At 46.1% G+C, this 12,437-nt stretch overlaps 6 non-coding genes across 6 annotated transcripts; all 6 read left to right on the top strand.

Moving 5' to 3' along the window:
- The first annotated feature begins 28 nt into the window (after positions 1-28).
- LOC130310378 (U2 spliceosomal RNA) lies at positions 29-219 on the top strand. Its single transcript, XR_008858904.1, has one exon. It is a non-coding gene; the product is annotated as a U2 spliceosomal RNA (small nuclear RNA).
- A 2,084-nt stretch (positions 220-2,303) lies between these two features.
- On the top strand, positions 2,304-2,494 carry LOC130310376 (U2 spliceosomal RNA). The gene has a single exon (XR_008858902.1). It is a non-coding gene; the product is annotated as a U2 spliceosomal RNA (small nuclear RNA).
- Positions 2,495-4,580: 2,086 nt separating this feature from the next.
- On the top strand, positions 4,581-4,771 carry LOC130310375 (U2 spliceosomal RNA). Its single transcript, XR_008858901.1, has one exon. It is a non-coding gene; the product is annotated as a U2 spliceosomal RNA (small nuclear RNA).
- A 2,086-nt stretch (positions 4,772-6,857) lies between these two features.
- Positions 6,858-7,048, top strand: LOC130310373 (U2 spliceosomal RNA). Its single transcript, XR_008858900.1, has one exon. It is a non-coding gene; the product is annotated as a U2 spliceosomal RNA (small nuclear RNA).
- Positions 7,049-9,130: 2,082 nt separating this feature from the next.
- LOC130310372 (U2 spliceosomal RNA) lies at positions 9,131-9,321 on the top strand. The gene has a single exon (XR_008858899.1). It is a non-coding gene; the product is annotated as a U2 spliceosomal RNA (small nuclear RNA).
- Positions 9,322-11,402: 2,081 nt separating this feature from the next.
- Positions 11,403-11,593, top strand: LOC130310371 (U2 spliceosomal RNA). Its single transcript, XR_008858898.1, has one exon. It is a non-coding gene; the product is annotated as a U2 spliceosomal RNA (small nuclear RNA).
- Positions 11,594-12,437: the final 844 nt, after the last annotated feature.

The following is a 12,437-nucleotide window of genomic DNA, read 5'->3' as shown; positions in this document are numbered from 1 at the left end:
CCTTGTTGGGCCCGCCCCTTTCACGGTTATCGCTTCTCGGCCTTTTGGCTAAGATCAAGTGTAGTATCTGTTCTTATCAGTTTAATATCTGATACGTCCCCTATCTGGGGACCATATATTAAATGGATTTTTGAGAACGGGGGCCGATTTCGAAGCTTGCTTCCGTCGCCCTATGCATTGACCCGATATGGCAGTATCTTCGGGTACAGTGCACCACCCCCTTACAGGGTTAAAAAGAAAGATTCCTACTTTCATTGCTACCTGCTTGCTGGCTAGCCAGCTAGCCAGCCCTGTGGGCCTTGCTGCTGCTGCAGCCAAAAAACAAAAGGTGGTGCTGCTGCTGCTGCTTCTGCTGCTTCTGCTTGTGTCTGGCCGCTGTTGGAGCGTCCAGGCACAGGACTTCTGGTGCTGCTGACTAAATGGCCTCCTTAATTGGATCATTTGAGTAGCCAGCACACCTGTGCAGGTAGGGCATGACATGATAGGCAGCTGCCTTGATAGCGGGTGGGTGCTGAATGTTCCTAATTGACAAAATAAGATTAATGCTTATGAAGAAATATAAAATCTCATCCCTTCCCCAATATCGCGCCACACCCCTACCCCTTAATTCCCTGGTTGAACTTGATGGACATATGTCTTTTTTCGACCGTACTAACTATGTAACTATGTAACATAACATGGGGGGGGGGTCTCCTGGCTGTTCACACAGGTGTGTCATTGCTGTACATTGACCATGCATTGCTTCTGTGGTATTGCAAAGGCAAAGACAAATGCTTCCAGCCATCCATTGCACTAATGGATTGGTCATCAGCTGGCTGTCTATGTCCCGCATCAATATAGACCAAAGTACAGAGGGTTAGGCTATGCTATTGTGCACCTACCTGATGCATCAGAAGGTGCGAGGCCCTTGCTAAATTCTGTGCACAGACTTTGAGATCTATACTTTAGACTGTATCTAAACCTGCTCCAACATGGACTGACATTCTGGCCTACTTTCAGCCGATGCGACTTGTCTGTCGCTGAACAGTCGCTTTTTATGTATTCAGCACCTATGTATAATGTTGTAAAAATGCTCTAGAAGCTAAAGTCGCAGAAATGTCACACATATTTGGCCTGCAACTTTCTGTGCGACAAATTCAGACAGGAAAAATCAGTATAAATCCTTAGAAAATTATCCCCCAGTGTCTCCATCTGCTGGCGGTATTGAATAAGCATTGCTGCACTGATGGGGTATGCATTAGACGAAAAAAAAGAAGAAAAAGAAGAATAATACGCCCAGAAAAGAGGCGAAAAGGAGAAAAACGTAAAAAAACGTGAAAAAAAAGTAAGAGGAAGAGAAGGGAAAAAAAGGTGGAAATGGGTTTAAAAGTGATTTCGGCGGAGAAATATATATATATATATATATATATATATATATATATATATATATACGCGCACACACACACATATATATAAACGTATTCTCCGTTGAGATATTGCAGCCGCTGCTGTGTCCAGGCCCAGGAGCCTTAGCACTGTGCTGTGATGTCACTCAATACCACTGACATCACTAGGTGTAAACAACATCTCTCCTTTGCTGTGTATGTGACTATGGAGCTGTTTGGTGATGTCGTCTATTATGGCCTTCATAGAAGCAACAGGAGATTGTTGCATCCATCTAGAACCCTCAGAACTACAGTGCTATGATGTCACTCACTTCCACAGGCCTTGCAGAGTGTAAACAACAACAACCCAGCTTTGTTGTGTATGTAACCATAGGGATTTGTGATGTCACCTAGAACCTTCACAGCAGCGACAGCTTTATGAGGAGCATCAGCACTGCTCTGCCTGAGCAGAACCATCACCGCCATAGGTTGTCAAATAACCCGGGTTTAACCCACACAGGTAAGTCCAATGGGGTGCAGGCATGTCCTCTATGCTTACAGCTTCCCGTGGGTGTTGGTTTGATACCGTTTGGGGACAGCCAAGGAGGCATCTGCAGGCAACAAAGGTAGGTGTGTGCTTGTGTGTGTGTTTCCTATGCAGATCCTAAGCCCAGTGTCACATGCAAGTAGGAGGAGTAAGAAGGGTTCCTGGCAAATCCGGGTTATGGATTGCATTTAAAAAGGCCCCGTGGGAGTGCAATGGGCCCCTGTCTTGCTGCTTAGCAATAATGGTATGGGTTTAGGTTCTGCTGTGTGTACTGGTGGTTGACTGCCCCCCAGCCCAGAGTGTGCATGGAAAATTGTCTGGCAGCCTCCCTGACAGCAAGCAGTGATAGTGCCCATGAAGGGGACCTTGTTGGGCCCGCCCCTTTCACGGTTATCGCTTCTCGGCCTTTTGGCTAAGATCAAGTGTAGTATCTGTTCTTATCAGTTTAATATCTGATACGTCCCCTATCTGGGGACCATATATTAAATGGATTTTTGAGAACGGGGGCCGATTTCGAAGCTTGCTTCCGTCGCCCTATGCATTGACCCGATATGGCAGTATCTTCGGGTACAGTGCACCACCCCCTTACAGGGTTAAAAAGAAAGATTCCTACTTTCATTGCTACCTGCTTGCTGGCTAGCCAGCTAGCCAGCCCTGTGGGCCTTGCTGCTGCTGCAGCCAAAAAACAAAAGGTGGTGCTGCTGCTGCTGCTTCTGCTGCTTCTGCTTGTGTCTGGCCGCTGTTGGAGCGTCCAGGCACAGGACTTCTGGTGCTGCTGACTAAATGGCCTCCTTAATTGGATCATTTGAGTAGCCAGCACACCTGTGCAGGTAGGGCATGACATGATAGGCAGCTGCCTTGATAGCGGGTGGGTGCTGAATGTTCCTAATTGACAAAATAAGATTAATGCTTATGAAGAAATATAAAATCTCATCCCTTCCCCAATATCGCGCCACACCCCTACCCCTTAATTCCCTGGTTGAACTTGATGGACATATGTCTTTTTTCGACCGTACTAACTATGTAACTATGTAACATAACATGGGGGGGGGGTCTCCTGGCTGTTCACACAGGTGTGTCATTGCTGTACATTGACCATGCATTGCTTCTGTGGTATTGCAAAGGCAAAGACAAATGCTTCCAGCCATCCATTGCACTAATGGATTGGTCATCAGCTGGCTGTCTATGTCCCGCATCAATATAGACCAAAGTACAGAGGGTTAGGCTATGCTATTGTGCACCTACCTGATGCATCAGAAGGTGCGAGGCCCTTGCTAAATTCTGTGCACAGACTTTGAGATCTATACTTTAGACTGTATCTAAACCTGCTCCAACATGGACTGACATTCTGGCCTACTTTCAGCCGATGCGACTTGTCTGTCGCTGAACAGTCGCTTTTTATGTATTCAGCACCTATGTATAATGTTGTAAAAATGCTCTAGAAGCTAAAGTCGCAGAAATGTCACACATATTTGGCCTGCAACTTTCTGTGCGACAAATTCAGACAGGAAAAATCAGTATAAATCCTTAGAAAATTATCCCCCAGTGTCTCCATCTGCTGGCGGTATTGAATAAGCATTGCTGCACTGATGGGGTATGCATTAGACGAAAAAAAAGAAGAAAAAGAAGAATAATACGCCCAGAAAAGAGGCGAAAAGGAGAAAAACGTAAAAAAACGTGAAAAAAAAGTAAGAGGAAGAGAAGGGAAAAAAAGGTGGAAATGGGTTTAAAAGTGATTTCGGCGGAGAAATATATATATATATATATATATATATATATATATATATATATATATACGCGCACACACACACATATATATAAACGTATTCTCCGTTGAGATATTGCAGCCGCTGCTGTGTCCAGGCCCAGGAGCCTTAGCACTGTGCTGTGATGTCACTCAATACCACTGACATCACTAGGTGTAAACAACATCTCTCCTTTGCTGTGTATGTGACTATGGAGCTGTTTGGTGATGTCGTCTATTATGGCCTTCATAGAAGCAACAGGAGATTGTTGCATCCATCTAGAACCCTCAGAACTACAGTGCTATGATGTCACTCACTTCCACAGGCCTTGCAGAGTGTAAACAACAACAACCCAGCTTTGTTGTGTATGTAACCATAGGGATTTGTGATGTCACCTAGAACCTTCACAGCAGCGACAGCTTTATGAGGAGCATCAGCACTGCTCTGCCTGAGCAGAACCATCACCGCCATAGGTTGTCAAATAACCCGGGTTTAACCCACACAGGTAAGTCCAATGGGGTGCAGGCATGTCCTCTATGCTTACAGCTTCCCGTGGGTGTTGGTTTGATACCGTTTGGGGACAGCCAAGGAGGCATCTGCAGGCAACAAAGGTAGGTGTGTGCTTGTGTGTGTGTTTCCTATGCAGATCCTAAGCCCAGTGTCACATGCAAGTAGGAGGAGTAAGAAGGGTTCCTGGCAAATCCGGGTTATGGATTGCATTTAAAAAGGCCCCGTGGGAGTGCAATGGGCCCCTGTCTTGCTGCTTAGCAATAATGGTATGGGTTTAGGTTCTGCTGTGTGTACTGGTGGTTGACTGCCCCCCAGCCCAGAGTGTGCATGGAAAATTGTCTGGCAGCCTCCCTGACAGCAAGCAGTGATAGTGCCCATGAAGGGGACCTTGTTGGGCCCGCCCCTTTCACGGTTATCGCTTCTCGGCCTTTTGGCTAAGATCAAGTGTAGTATCTGTTCTTATCAGTTTAATATCTGATACGTCCCCTATCTGGGGACCATATATTAAATGGATTTTTGAGAACGGGGGCCGATTTCGAAGCTTGCTTCCGTCGCCCTATGCATTGACCCGATATGGCAGTATCTTCGGGTACAGTGCACCACCCCCTTACAGGGTTAAAAAGAAAGATTCCTACTTTCATTGCTACCTGCTTGCTGGCTAGCCAGCTAGCCAGCCCTGTGGGCCTTGCTGCTGCTGCAGCCAAAAAACAAAAGGTGGTGCTGCTGCTTCTGCTGCTTCTGCTTGTGTCTGGCCGCTGTTGGAGCGTCCAGGCACAGGACTTCTGCTGCTGCTGACTAAATGGCCTCCTTAATTGGATCATTTGAGTAGCCAGCACACCTGTGCAGGTAGGGCATGACATGATAGGCAGCTGCCTTGATAGCGGGTGGGTGCTGAATGTTCCTAATTGACAAAATAAGATTAATGCTTATGAAGAAATATAAAATCTCATCCCTTCCCCAATATCGCGCCACACCCCTACCCCTTAATTCCCTGGTTGAACTTGATGGACATATGTCTTTTTTCGACCGTACTAACTATGTAACTATGTAACATAACATGGGGGGGGGGTCTCCTGGCTGTTCACACAGGTGTGTCATTGCTGTACATTGACCATGCATTGCTTCTGTGGTATTGCAAAGGCAAAGACAAATGCTTCCAGCCATCCATTGCACTAATGGATTGGTCATCAGCTGGCTGTCTATGTCCCGCATCAATATAGACCAAAGTACAGAGGGTTAGGCTATGCTATTGTGCACCTACCTGATGCATCAGAAGGTGCGAGGCCCTTGCTAAATTCTGTGCACAGACTTTGAGATCTATACTTTAGACTGTATCTAAACCTGCTCCAACATGGACTGACATTCTGGCCTACTTTCAGCCGATGCGACTTGTCTGTCGCTGAACAGTCGCTTTTTATGTATTCAGCACCTATGTATAATGTTGTAAAAATGCTCTAGAAGCTAAAGTCGCAGAAATGTCACACATATTTGGCCTGCAACTTTCTGTGCGACAAATTCAGACAGGAAAAATCAGTATAAATCCTTAGAAAATTATCCCCCAGTGTCTCCATCTGCTGGCGGTATTGAATAAGCATTGCTGCACTGATGGGGTATGCATTAGACGAAAAAAAAGAAGAAAAAGAAGAATAATACGCCCAGAAAAGAGGCGAAAAGGAGAAAAACGTAAAAAAACGTGAAAAAAAAGTAAGAGGAAGAGAAGGGAAAAAAAGGTGGAAATGGGTTTAAAAGTGATTTCGGCGGAGAAATATATATATATATATATATATATATATATATATATATATATATATATACGCGCACACACACACATATATATAAACGTATTCTCCGTTGAGATATTGCAGCCGCTGCTGTGTCCAGGCCCAGGAGCCTTAGCACTGTGCTGTGATGTCACTCAATACCACTGACATCACTAGGTGTAAACAACATCTCTCCTTTGCTGTGTATGTGACTATGGAGCTGTTTGGTGATGTCGTCTATTATGGCCTTCATAGAAGCAACAGGAGATTGTTGCATCCATCTAGAACCCTCAGAACTACAGTGCTATGATGTCACTCACTTCCACAGGCCTTGCAGAGTGTAAACAACAACAACCCAGCTTTGTTGTGTATGTAACCATAGGGATTGTGATGTCACCTAGAACCTTCACAGCAGCGACAGCTTTATGAGGAGCATCAGCACTGCTCTGCCTGAGCAGAACCATCACCGCCATAGGTTGTCAAATAACCCGGGTTTAACCCACACAGGTAAGTCCAATGGGGTGCAGGCATGTCCTCTATGCTTACAGCTTCCCGTGGGTGTTGGTTTGATACCGTTTGGGGACAGCCAAGGAGGCATCTGCAGGCAACAAAGGTAGGTGTGTGCTTGTGTGTGTTGTGTGTTTCCTATGCAGATCCTAAGCCCAGTGTCACATGCAAGTAGGAGGAGTAAGAAGGGTTCCTGGCAAATCCGGGTTATGGATTGCATTTAAAAAGGCCCCGTGGGAGTGCAATGGGCCCCTGTCTTGCTGCTTAGCAATAATGGTATGGGTTTAGGTTCTGCTGTGTGTACTGGTGGTTGACTGCCCCCCAGCCCAGAGTGTGCATGGAAAATTGTCTGGCAGCCTCCCTGACAGCAAGCAGTGATAGTGCCCATGAAGGGGACCTTGTTGGGCCCGCCCCTTTCACGGTTATCGCTTCTCGGCCTTTTGGCTAAGATCAAGTGTAGTATCTGTTCTTATCAGTTTAATATCTGATACGTCCCCTATCTGGGGACCATATATTAAATGGATTTTTGAGAACGGGGGCCGATTTCGAAGCTTGCTTCCGTCGCCCTATGCATTGACCCGATATGGCAGTATCTTCGGGTACAGTGCACCACCCCCTTACAGGGTTAAAAAGAAAGATTCCTACTTTCATTGCTACCTGCTTGCTGGCTAGCCAGCTAGCCAGCCCTGTGGGCCTTGCTGCTGCTGCAGCCAAAAAACAAAAGGTGGTGCTGCTGCTGCTGCTTCTGCTGCTTCTGCTTGTGTCTGGCCGCTGTTGGAGCGTCCAGGCACAGGACTTCTGCTGCTGCTGACTAAATGGCCTCCTTAATTGGATCATTTGAGTAGCCAGCACACCTGTGCAGGTAGGGCATGACATGATAGGCAGCTGCCTTGATAGCGGGTGGGTGCTGAATGTTCCTAATTGACAAAATAAGATTAATGCTTATGAAGAAATATAAAATCTCATCCCTTCCCCAATATCGCGCCACACCCCTACCCCTTAATTCCCTGGTTGAACTTGATGGACATATGTCTTTTTTCGACCGTACTAACTATGTAACTATGTAACATAACATGGGGGGGGGGTCTCCTGGCTGTTCACACAGGTGTGTCATTGCTGTACATTGACCATGCATTGCTTCTGTGGTATTGCAAAGGCAAAGACAAATGCTTCCAGCCATCCATTGCACTAATGGATTGGTCATCAGCTGGCTGTCTATGTCCCGCATCAATATAGACCAAAGTACAGAGGGTTAGGCTATGCTATTGTGCACCTACCTGATGCATCAGAAGGTGCGAGGCCCTTGCTAAATTCTGTGCACAGACTTTGAGATCTATACTTTAGACTGTATCTAAACCTGCTCCAACATGGACTGACATTCTGGCCTACTTTCAGCCGATGCGACTTGTCTGTCGCTGAACAGTCGCTTTTTATGTATTCAGCACCTATGTATAATGTTGTAAAAATGCTCTAGAAGCTAAAGTCGCAGAAATGTCACACATATTTGGCCTGCAACTTTCTGTGCGACAAATTCAGACAGGAAAAATCAGTATAAATCCTTAGAAAATTATCCCCCAGTGTCTCCATCTGCTGGCGGTATTGAATAAGCATTGCTGCACTGATGGGGTATGCATTAGACGAAAAAAAAGAAGAAAAAGAAGAATAATACGTCCAGAAAAGAGGCGAAAAGGAGAAAAACGTAAAAAAACGTGAAAAAAAAGTAAGAGGAAGAGAAGGGAAAAAAAGGTGGAAATGGGTTTAAAAGTGATTTCGGCGGAGAAATATATATATATATATATATATATATATATATATATATATATACGCGCACACACACACATATATATAAACGTATTCTCCGTTGAGATATTGCAGCCGCTGCTGTGTCCAGGCCCAGGAGCCTTAGCACTGTGCTGTGATGTCACTCAATACCACTGACATCACTAGGTGTAAACAACATCTCTCCTTTGCTGTGTATGTGACTATGGAGCTGTTTGGTGATGTCGTCTATTATGGCCTTCATAGAAGCAACAGGAGATTGTTGCATCCATCTAGAAGCCTCAGAACTACAGTGCTATGATGTCACTCACTTCCACAGGCCTTGCAGAGTGTAAACAACAACAACCCAGCTTTGTTGTGTATGTAACCATAGGGATTTGTGATGTCACCTAGAACCTTCACAGCAGCGACAGCTTTATGAGGAGCATCAGCACTGCTCTGCCTGAGCAGAACCATCACCGCCATAGGTTGTCAAATAACCCGGGTTTAACCCACACAGGTAAGTCCAATGGGGTGCAGGCATGTCCTCTATGCTTACAGCTTCCCGTGGGTGTTGGTTTGATACCGTTTGGGGACAGCCAAGGAGGCATCTGCAGGCAACAAAGGTAGGTGTGTGCTTGTGTGTGTGTTTCCTATGCAGATCCTAAGCCCAGTGTCACATGCAAGTAGGAGGAGTAAGAAGGGTTCCTGGCAAATCCGGGTTATGGATTGCATTTAAAAAGGCCCCGTGGGAGTGCAATGGGCCCCTGTCTTGCTGCTTAGCAATAATGGTATGGGTTTAGGTTCTGCTGTGTGTACTGGTGGTTGACTGCCCCCCAGCCCAGAGTGTGCATGGAAAATTGTCTGGCAGCCTCCCTGACAGCAAGCAGTGATAGTGCCCATGAAGGGAACCTTGTTGGGCCCGCCCCTTTCACGGTTATCGCTTCTCGGCCTTTTGGCTAAGATCAAGTGTAGTATCTGTTCTTATCAGTTTAATATCTGATACGTCCCCTATCTGGGGACCATATATTAAATGGATTTTTGAGAACGGGGGCCGATTTCGAAGCTTGCTTCCGTCGCCCTATGCATTGACCCGATATGGCAGTATCTTCGGGTACAGTGCACCACCCCCTTACAGGGTTAAAAAGAAAGATTCCTACTTTCATTGCTACCTGCTTGCTGGCTAGCCAGCTAGCCAGCCCTGTGGGCCTTGCTGCTGCTGCAGCCAAAAAACAAAAGGTGGTGCTGCTGCTGCTGCTTCTGCTGCTTCTGCTTGTGTCTGGCCGCTGTTGGAGCGTCCAGGCACAGGACTTCTGCTGCTGACTAAATGGCCTCCTTAATTGGATCATTTGAGTAGCCAGCACACCTGTGCAGGTAGGGCATGACATGATAGGCAGCTGCCTTGATAGCGGGTGGGTGCTGAATGTTCCTAATTGACAAAATAAGATTAATGCTTATGAAGAAATATAAAATCTCATCCCTTCCCCAATATCGCGCCACACCCCTACCCCTTAATTCCCTGGTTGAACTTGATGGACATATGTCTTTTTTCGACCGTACTAACTATGTAACTATGTAACATAACATGGGGGGGGGGTCTCCTGGCTGTTCACACAGGTGTGTCATTGCTGTACATTGACCATGCATTGCTTCTGTGGTATTGCAAAGGCAAAGACAAATGCTTCCAGCCATCCATTGCACTAATGGATTGGTCATCAGCTGGCTGTCTATGTCCCGCATCAATATAGACCAAAGTACAGAGGGTTAGGCTATGCTATTGTGCACCTACCTGATGCATCAGAAGGTGCGAGGCCCTTGCTAAATTCTGTGCACAGACTTTGAGATCTATACTTTAGACTGTATCTAAACCTGCTCCAACATGGACTGACATTCTGGCCTACTTTCAGCCGATGCGACTTGTCTGTCGCTGAACAGTCGCTTTTTATGTATTCAGCACCTATGTATAATGTTGTAAAAATGCTCTAGAAGCTAAAGTCGCAGAAATGTCACACATATTTGGCCTGCAACTTTCTGTGCGACAAATTCAGACAGGAAAAATCAGTATAAATCCTTAGAAAATTATCCCCCAGTGTCTCCATCTGCTGGCGGTATTGAATAAGCATTGCTGCACTGATGGGGTATGCATTAGACGAAAAAAAAGAAGAAAAAGAAGAATAATACGCCCAGAAAAGAGGCGAAAAGGAGAAAAACGTAAAAAAACGTGAAAAAAAAGTAAGAGGAAGAGAAGGGAAAAAAAGGTGGAAATGGGTTTAAAAGTGATTTCGGCGGAGAAATATATATATATATATATATATATATATATATATATATATATATACGCGCACACACACACATATATATAAACGTATTCTCCGTTGAGATATTGCAGCCGCTGCTGTGTCCAGGCCCAGGAGCCTTAGCACTGTGCTGTGATGTCACTCAATACCACTGACATCACTAGGTGTAAACAACATCTCTCCTTTGCTGTGTATGTGACTATGGAGCTGTTTGGTGATGTCGTCTATTATGGCCTTCATAGAAGCAACAGGAGATTGTTGCATCCATCTAGAACCCTCAGAACTACAGTGCTATGATGTCACTCACTTCCACAGGCCTTGCAGAGTGTAAACAACAACAACCCAGCTTTGTTGTGTATGTAACCATAGGGATTTGTGATGTCACCTAGAACCTTCACAGCAGCGACAGCTTTATGAGGAGCATCAGCACTGCTCTGCCTGAGCAGAACCATCACCGCCATAGGTTGTCAAATAACCCGGGTTTAACCCACACAGGTAAGTCCAATGGGGTGCAGGCATGTCCTCTATGCTTACAGCTTCCCGTGGGTGTTGGTTTGATACCGTTTGGGGACAGCCAAGGAGGCATCTGCAGGCAACAAAGGTAGGTGTGTGCTTGTGTGTGTGTTTCCTATGCAGATCCTAAGCCCAGTGTCACATGCAAGTAGGAGGAGTAAGAAGGGTTCCTGGCAAATCCGGGTTATGGATTGCATTTAAAAAGGCCCCGTGGGAGTGCAATGGGCCCCTGTCTTGCTGCTTAGCAATAATGGTATGGGTTTAGGTTCTGCTGTGTGTACTGGTGGTTGACTGCCCCCCAGCCCAGAGTGTGCATGGAAAATTGTCTGGCAGCCTGCCTGACAGCAAGCAGTGATAGTGCCCATGAAGGGGACCTTGTTGGGCCCGCCCCTTTCACGGTTATCGCTTCTCGGCCTTTTGGCTAAGATCAAGTGTAGTATCTGTTCTTATCAGTTTAATATCTGATACGTCCCCTATCTGGGGACCATATATTAAATGGATTTTTGAGAACGGGGGCCGATTTCGAAGCTTGCTTCCGTCGCCCTATGCATTGACCCGATATGGCAGTATCTTCGGGTACAGTGCACCACCCCCTTACAGGGTTAAAAAGAAAGATTCCTACTTTCATTGCTACCTGCTTGCTGGCTAGCCAGCTAGCCAGCCCTGTGGGCCTTGCTGCTGCTGCAGCCAAAAAACAAAAGGTGGTGCTGCTGCTGCTGCTTCTGCTGCTTCTGCTTGTGTCTGGCCGCTGTTGGAGCGTCCAGGCACAGGACTTCTGCTGCTGCTGACTAAATGGCCTCCTTAATTGGATCATTTGAGTAGCCAGCACACCTGTGCAGGTAGGGCATGACATGATAGGCAGCTGCCTTGATAGCGGGTGGGTGCTGAATGTTCCTAATTGACAAAATAAGATTAATGCTTATGAAGAAATATAAAATCTCATCCCTTCCCCAATATCGCGCCACACCCCTACCCCTTAATTCCCTGGTTGAACTTGATGGACATATGTCTTTTTTCGACCGTACTAACTATGTAACTATGTAACATAACATGGGGGGGGGGGGGGGGGGGGGGTCTCCTGGCTGTTCACACAGGTGTGTCATTGCTGTACATTGACCATGCATTGCTTCTGTGGTATTGCAAAGGCAAAGACAAATGCTTCCAGCCATCCATTGCACTAATGGATTGGTCATCAGCTGGCTGTCTATGTCCCGCATCAATATAGACCAAAGTACAGAGGGTTAGGCTATGCTATTGTGCACCTACCTGATGCATCAGAAGGTGCGAGGCCCTTGCTAAATTCTGTGCACAGACTTTGAGATCTATACTTTAGACTGTATCTAAACCTGCTCCAACATGGACTGACATTCTGGCCTACTTTCAGCCGATGCGACTTGTCTGTCGCTGAACAGTCGCTTTTTATGTATTCAGCACCT

The sequence above is a fragment of the Hyla sarda genome, unplaced genomic scaffold (assembly GCF_029499605.1).
Source record: "Hyla sarda isolate aHylSar1 unplaced genomic scaffold, aHylSar1.hap1 scaffold_157, whole genome shotgun sequence".
Classification (NCBI taxonomy): Eukaryota; Metazoa; Chordata; class Amphibia; order Anura; family Hylidae; genus Hyla; species Hyla sarda.
This window is presented reverse-complemented; position numbering and strand designations above follow the sequence as displayed.